Source organism: Physeter macrocephalus, chromosome 12 (assembly GCF_002837175.3).
Source record: "Physeter macrocephalus isolate SW-GA chromosome 12, ASM283717v5, whole genome shotgun sequence".
NCBI classification, from domain to species: domain Eukaryota; kingdom Metazoa; phylum Chordata; class Mammalia; order Artiodactyla; family Physeteridae; genus Physeter; species Physeter macrocephalus.
The window spans coordinates 78,196,587-78,217,919 of NC_041225.1; the positions used below are offsets into that span (position 1 = coordinate 78,196,587).

The 21,333-nt window shown below is 36.6% G+C and overlaps 1 protein-coding gene across 1 annotated transcript in view; it reads right to left on the bottom strand.

Annotated features, from left to right (window-relative positions):
* WDPCP (WD repeat containing planar cell polarity effector) overlaps positions 1-21,333 on the bottom strand; it is a 460,096-nt gene that overhangs the window by 27,645 nt on the left and 411,118 nt on the right. The gene's annotated exons all lie outside the window — the stretch shown is intronic.

Sequence of the window (21,333 nt, forward strand, 5' to 3'; positions counted from 1 at the left end):
TTAGAACTGCTTTTGCTGCATCCCATAGGTTTTAGGTCGTCGTGTCTCCATTGTCGTTTGTTTCTAAGTATTTTTTGATTTCCTCTCTGATTTCAGTAATCACTTCGTTATTAAGTAGTGTATTGTTTAGCCTCCATGTGTTTGTATTTTATACAGATGTTTTCCTGTAATTGATATATAGTCTCATAGCGTTGTGGTCGGAAAAGTTACTTGATACAATTTCAATTTTCTTAAATTTACCAAGGCTAGATTTGTGACCCAAGATATTATCTCTCCTGGAGTATGTTCCACGAGCACTTGAGAAAAATGTGTATTCTTTAGCATTTAATCCATTCACGTTTAAGGTAATTATCAATATGTATGTTCCTGTTACCATTTTCTTAATTTTTCTGGGTTTGTTTTTGAAGGTCCTTTTCTTCTCTTGTGTTTCCCACTTAGAGATGTTCCTTTAGCATTTGTTGTAGAGCCGGTTTGGTGGTGCTGAATTTTCTTAGCTTTTGCTTGTCTGTAAAGCTTTTGATTTCTGTCGAATCTGAATGAGATCCTGGACGGTAGAGTAATCTTCTTTGTAGGTTCTTCCCTTTCATCACTTTAAGTATATCATGCCACTCCCTTCTGGCTTGTAGAGTTTCTGCTGAGAAATCAGCTCTTAACCCTATGGGAATTCCCTTATATGTTATTTGTCGTTTTCCCTTGCTGCTTTCAATAATTTTTCTTTGTCTTTAATTTTTGCCAATTTGATTACTATGTGTCTTGGCGTGTTTGTCCTTGGGTTTATCCTGCATGGGGCGCGCTTTGCTTCCTGGACTTGGGTGGCTATTTCTTTTCCCATGTTAAGGAAGTTTTCAACTATAACCTCTTCAAATATTTTCTCTGGTCCTTTCTCTCTCTCTTCTCCTTCTGGGACCCCTATAATGCGAATGTTGTTGCGTTTAATGTTGTCCCAGAGGTCTCTTAGGCTGTCTTCATTTCTTTTCATTCTTTTTTCTTTATTCTGTTCCGCAGCAGTGAATTCCTCCATTCTGTCTTCCAGGTCACTTCTCCGTTCTTCTGCCTCAGTTATTCTGCTATTGCATCCTTCTAGTGTAGTTTTCATTTCAGTTATTGTATTGTTCATCTCTGTTTGTTTGTTCTTTAATTCTTCTAGGTATTTTTTAAACATTTCTTGCATCTTCTCGATCTTTGCCTCCATTCTTTTTCCAATGTCCTGGATTATGTTCACTATCACTATTCTCAACTCTTTTTCTGGAAGGTTGCCTATCTCCACTTCATTCAGTTGTTTTTCTGCGGTTTTATCTTGTTCTTTCATCTGGTACATAGCCCTCTGCTTTTTCATCTTGTCTATCTTGTCTATCATTCTGTGAATGTGGTTTTTGTTCCACAGGCAGCAGGATTGTTCCACAGGCAGACAGCTTCTGCTGTCTCGCCTTGGTGGATGAGGCTATTAAGAGGCTTGTGTAAGTTTCCTGATGGGAGGGACTCGTGGTGGGTAGAGCTCAAAGTGATGTTCCTCTTTTTCTGTTTAACGACCTTTCCCGAAAGATTCTCGGGAAGTCAGTTTCTTGATTGAATCTCATGTACATCCATGTGGATGTGTCTGTAAAGTTTTGATAGGTTGCAGCTTTTTTTTCCTTAACAGTTAGTGTTCTAAAAAATAAGCTATTTAAAAATATATAAAATTTAAGGTTAAATTTCTTTAAGCTTTAGCAAATTAAATGCAGATTATTATGTATGCACATTCAACTGTAATATGGCACTTCCCTCTAAGCAAATTATTATATTTTCAATATAGATATGTCCATAAAGAAGTAGATTCAAGCAATGATGTTAATTTAATAATTACTATCATTAGTATAGTTCCATATAATTAACAAAGTCCTACCACATACATAGTCACAATAGAGCTTCAGAAAAATCCTGTGGGGTATGTGGAGTTATCTCTATTTTACAGATGAAGTAGTTGAGACTTACAGAGATGAAATTATTTTTCCAAAGCTCATATTTGTGGAACTATCATTCAAACTCCAGTCTCATAATGAATCAGTTACTGTGATAATCCACTGTGGCCTTTTTTCTAATGTAACTTTTAAAATAGATTTACCGGGCTTCCCTGGTGGCGCAGTGGTTGCGCGTCCGCCTGCCGATGCAGGGGAACTGGGTTCGCGCCCCGGTCTGGGAGGATCCCACATGCCGCGGAGCGGCTGGGCCCGTGAGCCATGGCCGCTGAGCCTGCGCGTCCGGAGCCTGTGCTCCGCAACGGGAGGGGCCGCAGCAGAGGGAGGCCCGCATACCACAAAAAAATAAAAATAAAATAGATTTACCTATTTTTATTTATTTTTGGCTGCGTTGGGTCTTCGTTTCTGCTTGCAGGCTTTCTCTAGTTGCGGTGAGTGGGGGCTACTCTTAGTTGTGGTGCATGGGCTTCTCATTGCGGTGGCTTCTCTTATTGCAGAGCATGGGCTCTAGGTACATAGGCTTCAGTAGTTGTGGCACGTGGGCTCAGTAGTTGTGGCTCGCAGGCTCTAGAGTGCAGGCTCAGTTAGTTGTGACACACGGGCTTAGTTGCTCTGTGGCATGTGTGATCTTCCTGGACCAGGGATCGAACCCCTGTCCCCTGCATTGGCAGGCGGATTCTTGACCACTGTGCCACCAGGGAAGTCCCCATTTTGGGCTTTTAATAAAATTATGAGGCTTCCTCTGACTTATACAAAAGCTTTTGGAATTGGTGTAGCAGGGCATTGATTTCTTCTCTCAGAATGAACTTAGATGTGATGTCAGCAACAGAAGATGAAGAGGGACCCCACATGCATTAGTTACAAAAATTACACATAAATGTGATAAAAATGAATTGGATAACTTCATAATTGTTATAAACCTTTTATTTTTACGTTTAACTTTGGATAATTTTAAATATACACCAAAGTAGAGAGAATGGTATATATAAACTACTGTATTACCCATCACCCACCTTCATCAATCATCAACTCATGGCAACTTTAATTCATCTTATCCCTCCTGCTTTCTCCCCACTGGATTATTTTGAGGCAAATTCCAGATATATAATTTCTTTTGTGCATAGTTCATTATGCATAATTTTGTTTTTCAAAAATAAATATTTTAATAATAATTATAACTTTGAAATACTGAAAAGCTGAATAGATTTCTAGAAAGCTGTTTCCAGCTAATGTATACCAGTAGGCAGCTTTTCCTGAGTTCAAAATAACAGTATGCTTTTCTTTTGGAATTTAGATGTCTAATAAACAGTAAGAGAAAGAGTTTTACCTGTCCTATGCCATCTTCTCTCATTTCTCCTTCTAAAAGATCATATCATTCATTATCTTAAAATCTAATAAAGGACTTAAATAAAAATTGTTAACAGAACCTTTTAATATCCTCACTAAAAAGAGAAATACTTAAAATAATCATAAATAAAATACTTAAAACTCTAGAGAAAGCAATAACCAAATTTGAAAATAGTATGAAAATACCGGTTATTCTCATACATACATGTTATGGCTAATGTACTGAAATCAAATGAGTAGACTATGCCTTTATTGTTCCTTCTGTTGTTAAAGAGATGCCTTAAAACTTGCATGGCAAGTAAGTTTCATCTAAGTGCCAGTTCTGGTTGATTAGTGGTGGTTACCTGGGGAGCTGTGTTAAGTTTTATGAGGGCTTTTTTTTTTCCTCAATGGGAAAGAATACTATATTTGATTAGTGGGTTATTTGCTCTCATAGCAGTGATATGAGGCCTGCTGACTCTGGCTTAGTACATGAAAATGATGCTTTTAAAAAAATCATCTTTACTTAAATTTAAATATTAGGCTGAGGAAAAAGAAGTGACACTACTGCCACAGTCTAGTTTCTCATTATTGATGAATAGTAGGTAGACATTAATTTACATATTTTCATCCTTGAAACAAGTAATTGTGTGTATAATTGGTTGTATTAATTTGTCCCAATTGTGTTTCTCTTTCCTCACAGCACTTAGTGCACACATGCATATACCACTCATTTGGCACTAGGCTATGTTCACTTATATTATTATTTATTTCTTTTATTTATTTAGTCTAGCTTACCAAGTAGATTATAAATTTTCTTAAGCTTATCAGCAGAATCTTATTCTTCCTTGTAGTCCTAGCACCATGAAATGCCATGATGATGATGATATATTTATAAAAATACATGTTACTTGTCTGTCATTAACTCTAAATTACTTGCTATTTTGTGGTATTTTTCTATTGACTGGGATATTAGCTATATAGTTTAAAATTTTCATAACATTTCTAATATGGTATGGAGCCATCTTATGAAATCTGGATTGTAATGCTTTCATAGGACATTTGATTTTTTTAAAATAATGGATTGGCTCTTGCCTTTAGGTAGATAAAAGTTTAAAGCCTACAGTCAGATGGTTATTCTCTTTTGGAAGCTCTCTAGGAGTATAAAATTAACCATCTCTCTCCGAAACTGGTATAACATTTTGTCTTCCTAAAAGTCATACATCATTCTTATGACTAAACAAAACTAAAAGAAAACAAAATAACCTGCTTTAATTTATGTTTTTAAAAGTTTTCCATAGACCATAAAACAGCCCAGTGTACTTTGTGTAATTAAATAGTAATTGCTATCCCTGTAATCTTGATACTTTGCACTAAACAACTATACTTTTCAAAATGTTTAAAAATGAACACTGTTTCACCATGTTAGTCACCGTCAATCATCCTTGAATCCATGCCAAGTTTTCATATAAAGGAAAATTAACTTCCATAGCAGAAGTGTTAAGATCTATGATCTAGATTCTAGATGGACATCTAAAGAGCTTGGTGTAATGAAGTGATTGCTTCTGACTCTGGTATGTTGTAGTCTTTTAAACACATACCACTTTCTGTTTATTTTTCTCATAAAAGACAGTTACTGCTTCATTCAATTTCTTGTCAACTATGACAGTCTCCATCCCTTAACTATATTTATCTTAGTGTAGATGAGGGGCCTGCATAATGTAAAGGGCCAGGTAGTAAATATTTTAGGCTTTGCAGGCCAATAGGCAAAATTGAAGGTATTATGTGAGTACTTATATAGCAAGAGAGAGAGATTCTAAAATGTTTGTCTTGATGAAATTCAAACTATAATAATAATAACTGATTACAGGTGTTTTTGTGGCACACATCTAATTGGAATGGGGGCTAGCATTGCATTTGATTGGGGTTCAAAGTTAGTGTTCTCTCTCATCAAACTCAACTGCAAATATTCATCTGTTAATGCTGATCTCTGATGAGATTTCATGTATTTCACCTCTGAATATGCCCTTTCAAACAGATTAGTACCACACACTGATATCCATCCATGAGCAGCATCTTATTTTATAGAATTCTTCTTTTTTTATTAGATTCATCTTATTTTATTAGATTCTTCTTTTGATGTTTGACTTTTAGCATGTTATTATATTGCAGATTAATCACTTCCAGTTGCAAGTTAGGTAGAAGCTCCTCAGTTGCAGTTGATGGATTTTGAAATATGGACATTTCCTTTACATTTGCATTCAGGTCCAAAAATCACTGCTGGAATTAGGGAGACCAGTTGTTCTAGTTTCCTGGGACTGAGCGGTTACCCAGGATTTGGGGCTTCAAGTGCTAAACCTGGGACAGTTGTTTACCCTCTCTGGAGTTTAATTTGATATTAGAAAGTATATCTATTTCAGATTTGTGTGGGAATATAGATATTATTTTTTGTTTTAACTCTTGATAACACAATGTGATATTATTTGTGATTCAAACAGCATTAATTAGCATTGTATTGGCTTTATTTCAGTAAAAAAATTCACATATTAACAACTGTTTGCCTTATAATTTTAGGTTAATTCATTAAGAAACATTATCAAGTTTGCAGCAAAAGCTGATTTCCTAAGCCATTCAGTTTGATAATAGTGGTCAGTAGTGGTTCTTCTCATTTAGAAAAATTTTAGTCTCAGTACCTAAAAAAGTCACAATAAAATTTTGTCACTGCAAAGTTTTTGAACTTCTGCATGGTAGGGCAAGTCAAGATATTCAGCTTCCATTTTTGACAAAAATTCACAAAGCTGAGGACAGTTAAACCCACAGGAGTGAGTGAAATTCACCTTTGACATTGTTGGTTCAGTAGCACATGATTAATTCAAATATTTTCTGCAGGGTACCTGCTGATTGAATAATAAATACCATGAATAACCATAACATTTAAAACACGCTTTGTAAATTTGTCTTTTTGTCCTCCACATATATTGGCATCATCGGTTGTAACACATCTTAGCAGATTCCACTATAGGTTGTACTGAACTAGTGTTTTCTCAACTTTGAAGATATTATTGCCTGGAATTGTTTCACACAGACTGTTCATAGAGGTTAATTCTTCAGTTACTCCAAACTTGGCATTGACTCCTCAAATAAAAAACAGCAGTTGAGTGGTATCCACAACATCTTTTGACCAAAGAAAACCACTTGAAATCATTTTCCTTGCGTGTATATGTGGTTTTTTTTTTGCCTTGTTTTTCCATCAGCTATTCATATTGCTCCCAATGTCCTCAATTTTTTGAGTAACTGTACTCACTGAATGGCTGATAATCTCAGACAGAGATTATTTTCTCTCGACACACTTCTTCAGTTTCTACAATCAAATATGATTTAATTAACTAACCATCAGTAAATGGCTTTCCTTGATTGGCCAACAAATGAGCCATTCAGAAACTTACTTGGTCGGAGCCTCATGTTCATTTTTTATTTTTGTGAAGAAACTTTCCTATGATGAGACACACCATTTTAAACTTTCTATTTTTTTCTGACCATTGTTTGCCTGTGGCAGGGGATATTGTGATGAGTCGTTTGATTGGTAATATTCATGTATATTGGATTAGATTGAGCACAGCTATAGTGTCATTGCATAATAAACATGGTGCTTTGCCATCTAATTTGATAACAGAACAATCCACTCTCCACTGTGCCCTAAAAGTGTGACATTTGCAGTCTAATCTTCTTTTCTGGTTTTGATATGATGAGCAGGCACTGGTAATAAAAATAAAGTTTAAAATTGTGATGTGGCACTTGAAAGGCTGTGGATTTATAACTATGTCACTGCAGTTTGCAGTGTGCTAAGCAGCCATACGAAGTGCTACTCAATTCTGCTATTGTAGCTTGAAAACAGCCATAACCGATGTAAAAGAATAAGCATGGCTGTGTTCCAATAAAACTTTATTTATAGACATTGAAACTGAACTTCTGTGTGTCACAAAATATTGTTCTTCTTTTGATTTTTTTCCAAAACATTTAAAAATGTGAAACCATTCTAGCTTGTGGGCTCTAAAAAAACAGGTGGCAGTCAGACTTGGTCCATGGGCTGTACTTTGCAGATCTCTAGTCTAGATAGCCTTTTTCCAAACTATGGTAATGTTACTCCTATTTTTTAACCCTTACATTCATTTCTATCGATTTTCCCCTTTCCATATCATTTTAAAATTTATTTCTACCTAAGTAAATAAACTGAGTGATAGTTATTCTTTACATGGAGGATAGCTAGCTTTAGCATAGTACCTAAAGTACTTAGCAGAATGCCTGGCACATTGTAAATGATCAGTGATTGTTTGCTTTACCGTGGACATTCTTATTCATAATGGCCCCTAATAGTGGTAGAGAGGTGTTTAAGATTAAAAAATTTTCTAGCTTGTTTTGGAATATAGGACAGAATCAAAGCCTTTAAAAATTGAGGTATGTAGATTATATCTATAACATTATGTGGACTGTGATAGAAATAAATTAAATCAATACAATGAGAATTGCTTTCCAGAAAATCCTTGCTGGTTGTGTCGCAGTCTCATTAGTTTTATAGGAAGGATGGTAAATTATTGGATAATTTCTTTCAGTATTTGACCAAGAAAATTGTCAGTGTTAGGCTGACCACTGTAATGCTTTAATAAAAAAAGAATTATTTGTGATCATATCCAGTGTCTTAAGTGTCTTAAGTACATATCCATTAGGTCTTTTTGACTTGAACACATCCAGTGTTGTTGATGTTTCCTCACAAATTTATTACATGAACTTTGTCACTAAATTTATTAAGGAGTTACTCTTAGACCAGTGTTACTCAGAGTGTGGGATGAAGACCAATAATTGATCTGCAAACTGTTTGCTACTGGTCTGTGAACTGTTTATTATTTGTGATGAAAAATAGAAAAATACGAGAAAAAGCAATTAGAAATTTTTGTGATAGTTTGACAGGATAATTTTATGTGTGTTTAATAAAAGTTTAAACTTTTATTTTTAAAATTTAAATAATATATTAAAATTATGTAATTGACATATTAGATTCAGATGTACAACATAATGATTAGATGTTTATATATTGCAAAATTATCACCAAAATATGTCTAGTTAACATCTATTACCACACATAGTTACACTTTCTTTCTTGGGATGAGAACTTTTAATATCTGCCCTCTTAACAACTTTTAAATGTACAGTACAGTATTATTGACTATAGTCACTTTGCTGTACATTACATCCCCATGATTTATTTTGTAAGTGGAAGTTTGTATCTTTTGCCCCCTTTTACCTACTTAGCCTACCCCTCAATCCCCACCTCTAGCAAACCACCAGTCTGTTCTCTGTATCTATGAGTTTGGGTGTTTGGGGTTTTTAAAATATTCTGCATATAAGTGAGATCATACAGTTGTCTTTCTCAGTCTAGCTTCTTTCACTTAGCATAATGCCCTCAAGGTCCATTCATGTTGGCACAAATGGCAGAATTTCCTTCATTATTATGGCTGATAATATTCCAGTGTGTGTGTGTGTGTGTGTGTGTGTGTGTGTGTGTGTGTGTGTGTAGCACGTTTTTTTATCCATTCATTCACTAATGGATGCTTAGGTTGGTTCCATATGTTGGCTACTGTAAATAATGTTGCAACAAACATGGGGGTACAGATATCTTTTTGAGGTAGTGCTTTTGTTTTCTTCTGATAAGTACCCAGAAGTGGAATTGCTGGATCATCTGGTAGTTCTATTTTTAATTTTTTGAGGAACCTCCATACTGTTTTCCATAGTGGCTGTACCAATTTACATTTACACCAACAGTGCATGAGGGTTCCTTTTTCTCCACATCCTGACCAGCACTTGTTATTTCTTGTCTTTTTGATGATAGAGATTCTGACAAGTGTGAAGTGATATCTCATTGTGGTTTTAATTTGCATTTCCCAGATGATTAGTGACGTTGAGCACCTTATCATGTATCTATTGGCCATCTGTATGTCTTCTTTGGAAAAATGTCTATTCAGATCCTCTGCCCACTTTAAAATCAGATTTTTTTTCTGTTAACTTATGTGAGTTTTTATATATTTTGGATATTAACCACTTATCAAATATGTGATATGCAAATATTTTCTCCCAGTCTGTAGGCTGCCTTTTGATTTTGTTGATGGCTTCCTTTGCTGTGCAGAGGCTTTGTAAAAGTTTTATGTAGACTCACTTGTTTATTTTTGTTTTTGTTTCCTTTGCTTTTGTTGTCAAATCCAAAAATCATCACCAAGATTGATGTCAAGGCAGTTACCGTCTATGTTTTCTTCTAGGGGTTTTATGGTTTCAGGTCTTACATTCAAGTCTTTAATGAATTTTGAGTTAACTTTTGTGTATGGTGTAGGATAGTGGTCTATTTTCATTCTTCAACATGTGACTGTCCAGTTTTCCCCAACACCATTCATTGAAGAGACTGTTCTTTCCCCACATATATTCTTGGCTCTTTTGTTGTAAATTAATTGACCATATACTTGTGGGTTTATTTCTGAGCTCTCTATTCTCCATTGATCTACGTGTCTGTTTTTATGCCAATACCATACTGTTTTGATTACTATAACTTGTAATATAGTTTGAAATCAGGAAGCATGATGCCTCCAGGTTTTTTCTTCTTTCTCAAGATTGTTTTGCCTATTTGGGGTCTTTTGTAGTTCCATACAATTTTAGAATTGTTTGTTTTATTTCTGTGAAAACAGCCACTGAGTGCTCAGTTCCTTTCCAGGAGATACCAGTGACCTGGAGCAAAGCAGAGGGAGAGCACTAGCCTGCATCTTTGGAAAGTAGTTCAGTAGGCACCTGTATGGGTATTAAATTAGATGTCTGTTCCTTAGGCTGAAGATTTAAGACAACTAAACGGGTCTCTTTCACAGAAAGACTGGGTGTTTTTTCAGTTGGAGCCTCTGCCCTGGGCCCTGGGACATACTCAGGTGAGTCTATGAGCACTTTAAAAACTGTTTCTCAGTTTGTTAGAGCCTTGTTGGTCTTGTGGATGCAAGCCCCATTGGCTTTCAAAGCTAGATGTTTAGGGGCTCAGCTCGAAGTTACAGATCTGAAAAGTTGGGGAACTAGACATGGGGTTCAAACCCTTTGTTCCTCAGAGGGAAGTTCCAATGTGAGAGTTCCAGTTGTGGGTTGCCATGTGGGGTGAGTTTGTGGCAAGATTATGTCTCAGTCTCTCCTACCCATTTCGATGTTTTTTTTCCTCATTTGCCTGATGTATAGGAGTCACTTAGCTAGTTTCTGTTTTTTTTTTTTTCAGAGAAAATTGTTCCCTATATAACTATAGACTTAGTGTGTCTGTGGGATGAGGTGAGCTCAAGACCTTCCTAATTGCCATCTTTTTTTTTTTTTTGGCTGCATTGGGTCTTTGTTGCTGTGTGTGGACTTTCTCTAGTTGCACCAAGCGGGGGCTACACTTCATTGCGATGCACAGGCTTCTCATTGCAGTGGCTTCTTTTGTTGTGGAGCATAGGCTCTAGGCACATGGGCTTCAGTAGTTGCAGTATGTGGGCTCAGTAGTTGTGGCACACGGGCCACAGAGAATGTGGGCTTCAGTAGTTGTGGTGCATGGGCTCAGTAGTTGCAATGTGTGGGCTCTAGGGCGCGCGGGCTTCAGTAGTTGTGGCGTGCAGGCTCAGTAGTTGTGGCTCAGGGGCTTAGTTGCTCCATGGCATGTGAGATCTTCCCGGGCCAGGGATCGAACCCATGTCCCCTGCATTGGTAGGTGGATTCTAAACCACTCCACCACCAGGCAAGTCCCCTAACTTCCATCTTGAACCAGAACCTCCTTGGACATTAATTTTTAAATTTCATTTTAATTTTTGTTTTTAGTTTTGTTTTAGGTAGAAAATTAAAAAAATAAAACATCTTCTCAGATTATATGATTCATTTATGATTTCTATAAAGACAGAAGGGAAGAACCATTAAAAGTTTCTGTCTTTTTTCCCCTTTATTGTATTTTTTTCTCCTCTTTTGGCTACTTCCACTTTGTCTTTCAAATTGCATATTTCAGTAAAGTTCTCAACTTAGCCAACTTGGTCATTTGTTAGGTTTTTGTTGTTCATTTTTGCTTTTCTGTCTATTAATTTAGTTTGTATAGCTTCCTCATCAGCCTCATCTCTGTAGAATTCCTGCCTATTCTTAGTTTGTGTTAGAAAATACCACCTTTATAATGGGTTTTCTACTAGGTAATTAAACTTGGCTAAGCAGGATCCATATGGATAATTGTTTCTGTGTCAATGTGACTGAGCCATAGGGTACCCATGTATTTGGTCAAACATCATTCTGGGTGTTTCTATGAAAATACTTTTGGATGAATTTAACATTTAAATTGATAGACTGAGTAAAGTAGATTGCCCTTCCTAATGTGGATGGGATTCGTCCAATCAATTGAAGGCTTCAATAGAAGAAAAGCCTGGCCCTTCCCTGAACAGGGGGGAACTCCTGCTTTGTCTGCCTTTGACCTGGGGCATTGGTTTTCTCCTGCCTTTGGACTTGAACTGAAACATCAGCTCTTCCTGGATTTGAGCCTGTTGGCCTTCAGATTGGAACTAAACTATCAGATCTGCTGGGTTTCCAGCTTGCAGATCGTAGGTCTTGGAACTTGTCAGCCTCCATAATCACGTGAGCCAATCCTTATAATAGACACACACACACACACACACACACACACACACACACACACACACACACACACACACCCTATTGGTTTTATTTCTCTGGAGAACCCTAACTAATACAACCCATATTCATTAATTTGTTCTTACTGTATTAATCCTTTGGTACTTAAGTGTGGAAGTTCACACATAGTAAAACACAAAGGGAGACGCTGATGTGTTATTTAGCCACTTATATTAGAATTGGTTGCTTAAAAAAATATTTTAAACTTATCTGAATACTATTCTAAAACAGTTATTGAGCTAAGATCTATATTGGGCAAAAGAGGATTCAGTTGCTAGAGCACAATCAAGGAAAAATAAGGTTATTTCAAGGAAGGAGTAGTCAATAATATAGAATGTTATCAGCAGTTGTGTGGAAGAGTTCTGGGAAAAATCATTAGAATTTGTCAGTAGGAAAAGATTAATCGTTTTCAAAATGAATATTTTTAGAAGAATTGGGTAGAAAGGATCATTTAGGTATTAATATGTTTTGGGTGACAAGGAAGTAGAGGTAGTTAAAAAATATGCAGTAGTAGAAAATAAGGTTGGATAGGGATGATACGTATAGATTATAAAAGGTCTAAATAGTTTAAAGTCACTTTAATGTCAGTTTGGAGAATGTATCAAAAGCATTCTACCATAGTTATCAACTGTGAACACATTATATGCAGAGATTATGTCTTTTACCTCTGTTTTCACTCTATAACATAGTTTCTGGTACATAGGAGGCACTCAATAAATATTTGTTGAATGCTGGATGAAAGATGCTTACAAGTCGTATTAAATCTTTTATTAATCTCAAAAATTATCCTGTTCTATTCCTATCAATATTTTGCCTCAGGCTTACTGTACTCCCAAAGTATAATGAGCTTGCTATTTAGTATTTCCTTCTGTTATTTCCCATTTCAGTCAACTTGGGATGAGGCCAGTAGATTGATATTCTTACGTCGTGCTTTTGATAATATTACTCTCCTGCCTATAACCTTAGAAGCCATATAACTACCTACTGACATAAATATAAATTCTTTAGCCTTGCACCACAGCCCATCCACAACCTGACCCATTACCTACCTTTTAGTCCTTATCTTTCACTACTGCTTTACACTTTAGCATCATTGGGCTTATAAAGCATGTAAAGCCATGATCTACTAGCCCAGTGCACTGTCAAAATGACAAAATTCAGCAATCAATTCTTGGTCATTTCAAAATAACTCAAGTTCTTCGATTACTTTTCCTTAAATACGATGAAGGAAACTGTATTAACCACAGTGATACAAAAAGCTATAGATATTTAATGTATTCAACTTGATGTATTTGGAGATACATGTACACCTGTGAAACCATCAGCACTATTATTGCCATAAACTTATCCATCACCTCCAAGAGTTTCCTCCCATCCACCCTCCCTTGTATTTTTTTCTTTTTTCCTTTGTGTAAGAGCACTTAACCTAAGATCTACCCTCTTAGCAACATTTTAAGTATATAATACAGTATTGTTCATCATAGCCCCTGTGTTGTATAGCAGATCTCCAGAACTTATTTTGCATAAGTGAAATTTTGTATCCTTTGGCCAACACTTTCCCACTTCCCCCTCTCCCCAGCCCCTGGCCATCATCATTTCACTTTCTGCTTCTATGTTTTGACTTATTTTATTTAGCATAACTGTCCTTCAGGTCCCTCTATATTGTAACAAATGGCAGAATTTCCTTCTTTTTAAGGGCTGGATAATATTCCATTATATGTATATAGAATATTTTCTTTATCCATTTGCTCACTGATGAACATTTGGGTTGTTTCCAACCCAAATGTTGTGAATAACACTGTGATAAATGTGGGATTGTAGATATTCCTTTAAGAACCAGATTTCAGTTCCTTTAGATATATAAAGCCAGAAGTGGAATTGCTGGATAAAATGGTAATTCTATTTTTAATTTTTTGAGAAATCCCCATTTTGTTTTCCATAGTGGCTGCACCAATTTACATTCCCACCAACAGTATATAAGGTTTCCCTTTTGTCCACATCCTTGCCAACACCTGTTGTTGTTTGTATTTTTGATAATAGCCATCCTAAGAGATATGAAGTGATATCTCGTGGTTTTGATTTGCATTTTCCTGATTGGTGATTTTGAGCACTTTTTCATGTATGTGTTGGCCATTTGTATGTCTTCTTTGTAAAAAGGTCTATTCAGGTCCTCTGCCCATTTTTAAATTGGATTTTCTTTTTTACTGGGTTATATGATTTCTTTATATATTTTAGGTATTTATCCCATATCAGATATATGCTCTGCAAATACTTTCTCCCAATATTGCCTTTTCATTTTGTTGATGGTTTCTTTTGCTGTGTAGAAAATTTTTAGTTTGATTTAATCCCACTTATCTATTTTTGCTTTGGTTGTCTGTGCTTTTAGTGTCATATCCAAGAAATTGCCTAGTTCAATGTTTAGCTTTCCCCCTGTTTTATTCTAAGAGTTTATTGTTTCTGGTTTTAAGTTTAGGTGTGTAATACATTTTGAATGCATATTTTTTAATATGGAATGAGATAAGGGTTCAGTTTCATTGGCTTCCATGTGGACATCTAGTTTTCCTACAAGTATGGAAGAAACTATCTTTTTCCCATTGTGTATTCTTGGCACCCTTTTTGATGATCAGTTGATCTTATATGTATGGGTTTACTTCTGTGCTCTCTATTCTGTTTCACTGGTCTATATGTCTGTTTTTATGCCAGTACTATACTGTTTTGAGTATTATAGATTTGTAGTATGTTTTGAAATCAGGGAATGTGTTACCTCCAATGTTATTCTTCTTGCTTAAAATTGCTTTGGCTATTTGGTGTCTTTTGTGGTTCTAAATGAATTTTAGGATTGCCTTTTCTATTCCTGTAAAAAATGCCATTGGGGTTTTGTTTAATTCTAAAAGTTTTTTTATGGAGTCTTTAGGGTTTTCTACATATAAGAACATATCATCTGCAAACAAAAATAATTTTACTTCTTTCTTTCCAATTTGGATGCTTTTATTTATTTTTTGTTTCTAATTGTTCTGGCTAGGACTTCCAGTACTGTGTTGAATAGGGAGGTGAGAGTGAGCATTCTTGCCTGTTCCAGAAATTAAAGGGAATGGTTTCAGCCTTTCATTGCTGAGTATGATGTTAGGTGTGGCCTTTTCATAAATGGTCTTTATTGTAAGGTAAGTTAAGGTCTTTAATAGGTAAGTTCTTTTTGCACCTGATTTGTTGAGAGGTTTTTTATGTTTGTTTTTAAAAGGGTGTTGAATTTTGTCAAATGTTTTCCTGCATCTGTTGAGATGATCATGTGAATGTTATCCTTTGTTCTGTTAATGTGTATCACATTCTATGATTTTTGTATGTTGAACCATCCTTGCATTTTAGGGATAAATCCTACTTGGTCAAGTGTGTGATTCTTTTAATGTGCTATTGAATTCAGTTTGCTAGTACTTCGTTGGGAATTTTTGCATCAATGTTCATCAGGGATGTTGGCCTGTGGTTTTCTTTTCTTCTGGTGTCTTTGTCTGGCTTTGGTATCAGGGTGATGTTGGCCTCATAGAATAAGTTTGGAAGTTTTCCCTCTTCTTCAATTTTTGGGAAAAGTTTGAGGAGGACTGTTATCAATTCTTCTTTAAATGTTTGCTAGAATTCACCTGTGAATCCATCTGGTCCTGGGCTTTTCTTTGTTGGAATTTTTTTGATTACCCCTTCAATTTCCTTATTTGTTATGGATCTGCTCAGGTTATTTCTTCTTGATTCATTCTTGGTAAATTATGGGTTTCTAGGAATTTTGCCATTTTTCTAGGTTTTTCAACTTACTGGTATATAGTAGTTCATAATAGTCCATTATGATCATTTTTGTTTCTGTGGGATCAGTTGCAATATCTCCACCTTTATTTCTGATTTTATTTATTTAAGTCTTTCCTCTTTATTTCTTAGTTAGTCTAGCTAAGGGTTTGCTGACTTTATCTTTTCCAAAAACCAGTTCTTAGTTTCAATGATTTTTAAAAATAGTTTTTCTATTTTCTATTTAACTTATTTCTAACTCTAATCTTGATTATTTCCTACCTTCTGCCAGCTTTGGGGTTAGTTTGTTCTTTTCTAGTTCCTTGAAGCGTAAAGTTATGTTGTTCATTTGTAATTTTTTAAAATAAAAAGTTTATTGTTTATAAACTTTCCTCTTGGTACTGTTTATGCTGCTTCCTATAAGTTTTGGTATGTTTTCATTTTCGTTTGTCTCAAGATATTTTCTAATTTATTTTTGATTTCTTCTTTGACCCAACAGTTGTTTAAGAGTGTATTTTTAAAAATTCCATTAGTTATCCCATTTTCTTTCTTGTATTCATTTCTAGTTTCATTACATTGTTATCAGAAAAGATACTTGGAATGATTCCAGTCTTCTTAAATTTGTTAAGACTTGTTTTGTGACCTAGCATGTGATTTATCTGGACGATGGTCCATGTACACCTGAGAAGAATGAGTATTCTGCTGCTATTGTTCTGTATTTGTCTTCAGTTTTTTTGTTTTTTTGTTTTTTTGCAGTACGCGGGCCTCTCACTGTTGTGGCCTCTCCTGTTGCGGAGCACAGGCTCCGGATGCGCAGACTCAGTGGCCATGGCTCACGAGCCCAGCTGCTCTTGGCATGTGGGATCTTCCCAGACTGGGGCACGAACCCGTGTCCCCTGCATAAGCAGGCGGATTCTCAACCACTGCACCACCAGGGAAGCCCTGTCTTCAGTTTTAATTTGGTGTATAGTGTTGTTCAGTTCTGCTGTTTCCTTCTAGATTTTTCCTGTCTGAATGATTTATACATTATAAGAGTTAGGTATTGAAGTATCCTGCTATTATCATATTGCTGTCTATTTTGCTCTTCAGATCTGTCATTGTTTTCTTTACATATTAATAAACATTTTATATTTGATGTTGGGCACATATATATTTATAATTGTTATATTTTCCTGTTGAATTGACCCTTTATCATTATATAATGAACTTCTTTGTCTCATGACAATTTTTTTTTTTCGGTACGTGGGCCTCTCACTGTTGTGGCCTCTCCCGTTGCGGAACACAGGCTCTGCCAGTCTTCTTAAATTTGTTAAGACTTGTTTTGTGACCTAGCATGTGATTTATCTGGACGATGGTCCATGTACACCTGAGAAGAATGAGTATTCTGCTGCTATTGTTCTGTATTTGTCTTCAGTTTTTTTGTTTTTTTGTTTTTTTGCAGTACGCGGGCCTCTCACTGTTGTGGCCTCTCCTGTTGCGGAGCACAGGCTCCGGATGCGCAGACTCAGTGGCCATGGCTCACGAGCCCAGCTGCTCTTGGCATGTGGGATCTTCCCAGACTGGGGCACGAACCCGTGTCCCCTGCATAAGCAGGCGGATTCTCAACCACTGCACCACCAGGGAAGCCCTGTCTTCAGTTTTAATTTGGTGTATAGTGTTGTTCAGTTCTGCTGTTTCCTTCTAGATTTTTCCTGTCTGAATGATTTATACATTATAAGAGTTAGGTATTGAAGTATCCTGCTATTATCATATTGCTGTCTATTTTGCTCTTCAGATCTGTCATTGTTTTCTTTACATATTAATAAACATTTTATATTTGATGTTGGGCACATATATATTTATAATTGTTATATTTTCCTGTTGAATTGACCCTTTATCATTATATAATGAACTTCTTTGTCTCATGACAATTTTTTTTTTTCGGTACGTGGGCCTCTCACTGTTGTGGCCTCTCCCGTTGCGGAACACAGGCTCTGGACGCGCAGGCTCAGCGGCCATGGCTCATGGGCCTAGCCACTCCATGGCATGTGGAATCTTCCTGGACCAGGGCATGAACCCATGTCCCCTGCATCGGCAGGCGGAATCTCAACCACTGCACCACCAGGGAAGCCCTCATGACAATTTTTGATTTAAAGTCTATTTTGTCTGATACAGTGACTTGTGCTTTCTTTTGGTTACTATTTTCATGGAATATCTTTCTCTACACTTTCACTTTTAGCCTATGCGTGCCCTTAAACCTAAAGTGAGCCTCTTGTAGATAGCATGTAGTTGAGTCTTAATTTTTATCCATTCAGCCACTCTGTCTTTTGATTGAGTTTAGTCCACTTACACTTAAAGTGATTATCGATAGGAAAGGGTTTCCTATTGCCATTTTGTTAATTGTTTTCTTTTTTCTCTTGTTCTTGTCCTCTTTGCTCACGTTTCTTTATTGTTTGATGATATATTTTTTTGGTAATAGCATGCTTTGATTCTTTTCTCTTTATCTTTGGTATATCTATTATACTTTTTAAAGAAGTTACTACTGGGCTCACATCAAAGATTTTATAGTTATATCAGTCTGTTTTAAGCTAATAACAACTTAACTTCAATTATATCCAGAAAGTGCACCCTTTACTTCTTTCCTCACACACACAATTTACAAACTCATGCTAGATTCTACTTCTTTCTATATTGTGTTTCCATTAACACATTACAGTGGTTACAGTTATTCTTACTACTTTTGTCTTTAAAGACTAGTGTTACAAGTGATTTATGTGCCACAATTACAGTATTACAGTATTGTGTTTCTCTTTATATTTCCTTTAGCAATGAGTTACAGTTTCATGTTATTGTCTAGCATTTTTTTGTTTGTTTCAACTTGAACTCCCTTTAGCACTTTTTATAAGGCAGATCAAGCATGATGAACTCCCTAAGCATTTGTTTGTCTGGGAAAGTCTTTATCTCTCCTTCTTTCTTAAAGGAAAGAAGTTTTGCCAGGTAAAGTATTCTCGTTTGGAAGCTTTTCTTTTAGAAAAGGAATATATCATCTCACTTGCTTCTGACCTGCAAGGTTTCTGCAGAGAAATCCACCAGTAGTTTATGTGCTATTCCTCGTATACTCCCTCGTATGTGACAAGTTACTTTTCTCTCACTGCTGTAAAAATTCTCTCTTTGCATTTGATTTTTGATAATTATAATGTGTCTCATGAAAATCTATTTGGGTTCAACCTATTTGGGGAATTTGGGGCCTCACAAATCTGGATGTCCATTTCCCTCTCTCTAGATTTCAGATGTTTCAACCATTATTTTGTATTTTGTATTTTATTTATTTATTTATTTTGGCTGCGTTGGGTCTTCGTTGCTGTGCGTGGGCTTTCTCTAGTTGTGGCGAGCAGGGGCTATTCATCATTAAAGTGCACTGGCTTCTCATTGCGGTGGCTTCTCTTGTTGCAGAGCATGGGCTCTAGGCACACGGGCTTTGGTAGTTGTGGCTCACAGGCTCTAGAACACAGGCTCAGTAGTTGTGGCGCATGGGCTTAGTTGCTCCGCAGCATGTGGGAGCTACCCAGACCAGGGCTCGAACCCGTGTCCTTGCATTGACAGGTGGATTCCTAACCACTGCATCACCAGGGAAGCCCCAACCGTTATTTCTTTCAATAAGTTTTTAGCTTTTCTCTCTCTCTCTTTTTCTCTGTCTCTACTCCTTCTGGGACTCCCAAAATGTGTATATTTGTGCCGTATTGGTATACCATAAATCCCATAGACTTTCTTCACATTTTTCATTGTTTTGGTTGTTGTTGTTGTTCCTCTCAGCGGGAAATTTCAAATGACCTGTGTTTGAGTTTGCTGATTCTTTCTTCTGCTTGATTGATTCTGCTGTTGAAGTTATTGAATTTTTTACTTCAGTTGTTGTTCTCTTTAGCCTCAGTCTTCTTTTTTTAATATTTTTTTAAAGTATTTTTATTTTTATTTTTTTGGCTGCACTGTGTGGCTTGCAGGATCTTAGTTACCCAAGGATCAAACCCATGCCCCCTGCATTGGGAGTGTGGAGTCTTAACCACTGGACCACCAGGGAAGTCCCTTTTTTTTTCTTTTTTGAAGGGTTTCTATATCTTTATTGAACATCTCATCTTTTTTAGGTATTGTTTTCCTGATTGTCTTTAGTTGTCTATCTGTGTCCTCTTTTAGAACATTGAGCTTTATGACAGTTTTTATACAATTCTTTGTCAAGCCATTCATGGATATACATTTCTTTAGGGTTGGTTACTGGAACTTTATTAGTTTTCTTTGGTGCCGTCATCTTTGCCTGATTCTTTGTGATCTTTATAGCCTTGTATTCGTGTCTGTGCATGCATTTGAAGGAGCAGGAACCTCTTCTATTCTTTATAGACTGTTTTTGGCAGGTAAAGGCCTACTGCTGCTAGGTTCCTGGATGGACAAGCCTGTCTCCAAACTGCAGTTAGGCAGGGCCAAGGCCAGATTATGAGGCTGCTTCCAGGTCCACAGTCAGGTCCATGGTTGGCTAGACTATTACTCGGGGCACCAGCAGGAGTACCACATGCTGGGTCCCCAGGTGGATGGGACTACTTCTAAATCCACAGTGGCAGGTCTCTTTCTTGGGGTGCAGATTGTCTTGTATCCTCCCAGGTCTCTGGGTGGATGAGACTGCCTCCAGGATCACAGTTGAGCAGTGGGAGCTTGTCATGGGGTTGCTTCTAGGTCTTTAATTGGGTGTGTATTCAGCGGGCCTAAAATTGGAGTCACAGGTGGGTGTGGTTCCTGCTGGGTCTTAGTTGAGTGTGGCTGGAGCCATGTCCACAGGGGGATAGGGCTGCACTCAGGTCTATATTCAGCAGACCTGCTACCATGGTGTGGGCATGCCTTCTCAAAGTGTCTTTCCTTGGTTTTGGGCTCCAGTGGGGATGCTGCAACTTCTACCTGGATTCTGAAGCTCCTACAGTGGCACTTTTAATTCATGGATGGTTGCCAAATCAGTGTTTCTGTGGGGGAATGAGGGCTGGAGGGACCTCCTATTCTGCCACCTCACTAGTAACCGTCAACTTTTAACTTCAACTTTATTGCGGGCCTTTTTGAATATTGTTAACTCTACACTTTTCTTCAAATTCAAGGGAAAACAAAGAGACAAAAATAGCATATTTTTCTGAAAACAAAATCATGTATCTTTAAGGCATTAATGCCAAAAGAATCACTTTAAACTGTTTATTCAACTGCCCATCCTTTACGTGAATCATTCCATTGAAAGTTTGATTTCATAGGTGAGAACAACTGAAGAGTTGAAGTGACAGTATTTTGGGTCAGAATTGGGACCATGTAGTATATCTGCTTTGTGACACGGAGTTGGTAGGCCTCAGTTTATGGAAAAAAAAAAATGTTAGTAACTGCTATATCCCTGGCACAATGCAATACTTAAAAATTCTTTTTCTGTCTTCACCACATCTCTCAGATGCTGAAGTTGCTCTCATGTATTTCCTTCCCTGGGCTCTTCAGAAGAAAAACTCCACTTAAAGTCTCTTAACTCCACATGCCTCTCTTGTCCTCTGTTATCTTCCTTTCTTCCAAATTTTGCATTTCAACT